The following is a 2,793-nucleotide window of genomic DNA, read 5'->3' on the forward strand; positions in this document are numbered from 1 at the left end:
CAGACACACACACACACACACACACACACACACAGACACCACACACACACACACACACACACACATACACACACACACCACCCCTTCATTGGTTCTGTTGTTGTTTTAGAATTTTAAGGTGGACGTCTGTTCGAATATCAGAATTTGTAAAATCTAACCAGTAATAAAACCACTTATCGAAACTACTGGGTAACTGGCTGCAGTTCAGTCTAGCAAAGATTTCTTGGGACTAATACCTCCAACTAAACTGGAAAGTCAGACAGATGGCCTGCAGCCATTCCCTCCAGGGGTTCTGGGAGTTGTATTTCCCAGTCTTCCCTCCCTGCCTCCTAGGATGTCTGAGATACATGTAGAGATAGAAAGATTCTCTGCCTACTGGAGAGCCTGTTTGAAAGGGGACAAGGTATTTTCACTGCCCAGAATGGAAATATTCAGAGAGGAAATACAAAGTAGAAAGAGCAATGAGACCTGAAGTTAAAAGATCTGAATTCCAATTCCTCCACTTTGGGACCTTTGGAAAGTTCCTTCCATTCTCTATAAAATAAAGGAATCGAACAAATGATTTCCAAGGTCCTTTACAATTTTAATTTCAGTGTTTTAACCTTTTATGTCTTCAGGTCCCTTGTTAGCTCTGACATTCTATTGTAAAATCCCTCTCAGTTCTAGCATTCTGCTTCTAATGTTGTATTCTTGGGATCATTTCAGCCCTAACATTTTCTCTTTTAACATTCTACATTCTAAGCTCCCTTCCAGTTGTAACAACATTCTACTACTCTTTTAAGGTGTGTTATGTTTAAAAGTTTTCAAGGAAATGCCTCTTAAACAGTCAACAGAATCAGGGAGGGAGTGTAGTCATTGGAAACTCCAAATAATTTTAGATGGGGACGGGAGTGGATGGGAAGTTATGGCAGGAGAAGAAACAAAAGAGAAATATTCACGTCTGTAGGAAATAACACAACCTAGCCACTTTCTTGGAAAATGACAGGCAGATAGGAAACCAACTTGTCAGGGATGATAAGAGATGGGCAGAAACAAATTTAGTAGGGTGGGAAATATCAAACGGAATGAGATGCCAAAAATAATAATTAACGTGAGGCAGTTTTGCCTAATGGCTAGGCAGCTAGCTGTGAAGACAGGAAAACCTGGGTTCCAGTTCCACCTCTGACCCACACTTGATATGTATGACCCTGGGCAATACACTTAATCTACTATTACTCAAGGCAGTTGTCTAAAACCAAATTACAGAGGAGGTGTCATCCTTCATGGGTAGAGGGAGTTTGCTCACCAGAGAGTTCCCTATGCTATTAAATCACAGATCTAGTCTCTATTCTTATAATGCTTTAAGGTGTACAGAGCACTTTGCTCACAATTTTGTAAGGTTTGTGGTGCGTATTAATCTCAGTTTACAGATGAGGAAATTGAGATTCAGAGAATAAAAATGACAATGGCCAGGGTCACACAACTACTGAGGCCAAGGTCAGGATTCAAATTTCTGGCTTTCTTAACTTCAGGTCCTGGTCTCTTTCCATCTGAGGCATCAGTCAGCTGCTCTTGCTGCTATGAATTACAATATAGCCCTGGGGATTCAACAAACATTTATTATTAAGCACTTACTATGCATAATAGGGCACTCCAATATATCAAGGACCTGTGATTTCAGTCTTGTGGGAATCACTCCTTCCATATCCCTCCAGGCAGGTGGAAACCCTTTCTCCAAGTTAGAGTCCTAAGAGATATGCCTGAGGCTCAAAGAGTTTAAATGACTTACCCATAGTCATCCGAGTAAATGGTGTCAGAGGCTGAATTTGAACCCTGGTCTTCTTTGGATCCAGCATTCTTATGCAATGCACCCTACTATCCTTTAGGTGCTTAATAAGTGTGCCATAGGTTGTGTATTCCTTTGACTATATTCTTTAGGTCAAAGGAGAAAGCACCTAGGTACTACATAAATGTGTTTTTGATATTATTAGAAAATTCGTTTTTTTTTCTTCATGAATTTGTCCTATTTTTAAAATATGTGTTGAACATTTGAATCAGAGCTCTGCTACTTGTTAACCTGTGTGACCTTGGAAAAGTAATTTAGCTTTTTGGGAAAGCCTCAATTTCTTCATCTGTAAAATGAAAAGATTGTATTAGATGGTTTCCAAATTCTCTTCCAACTTTAAACCCTATGGGTTATGACTGAATCGAGCTTTATCTTTTAAAAACAAAAAGTGGTCGAAATCCGGCTATCTGATTAAAGGGATCCCACCTGTGTAACCAGGTGCAAATAACTCCCAGAGGGAATGCCTAGTACCTGTCCAGGTGGATATCAGTGATCCTCCCCTGCCCTCGACTTCCTCAGCTACATCCCAAAGAAGAGAAAGATAAAAGGCTTTCAGTGCATCGCATTTTAAATTCGATGACGCAGAAATTCGGAAGATTGGGGACGGTGCCTGCGATGGGAGGGCAAGTCTACCTTGGACCAGATGTACTCAGAGAGGAAACAGCTGGAACGAAGTCTGGCTGCGTTTCTAGCCCTTAACCCCCCACATCCCTTCATTCTGGAGCTGCCGAGCTAACTCGACGCAGGAAGAACGATTGAATCCGTGGAAACATAGTCTTCCTAATAGCTGCTGAGCCTGGACATGGTAACTGATTGCAGGGATTTGTCTATCAGCCTTCTTGCCAAATGAGCTATTCCTCTTGTCCTATTTGTCCCCTTGTCCTTGTCCCCTGAGGTAAAGGTTCGAGATAGCTCGAAACCCTTGAGAAAAGGAGTGAGGCAAGTCAACTCAGCCTCGCCTCCTTCAG

The sequence above is a fragment of the Sarcophilus harrisii genome, chromosome 2, assembly GCF_902635505.1.
Source record: "Sarcophilus harrisii chromosome 2, mSarHar1.11, whole genome shotgun sequence".
In the NCBI taxonomy this organism is placed as follows: domain Eukaryota; kingdom Metazoa; phylum Chordata; class Mammalia; order Dasyuromorphia; family Dasyuridae; genus Sarcophilus; species Sarcophilus harrisii.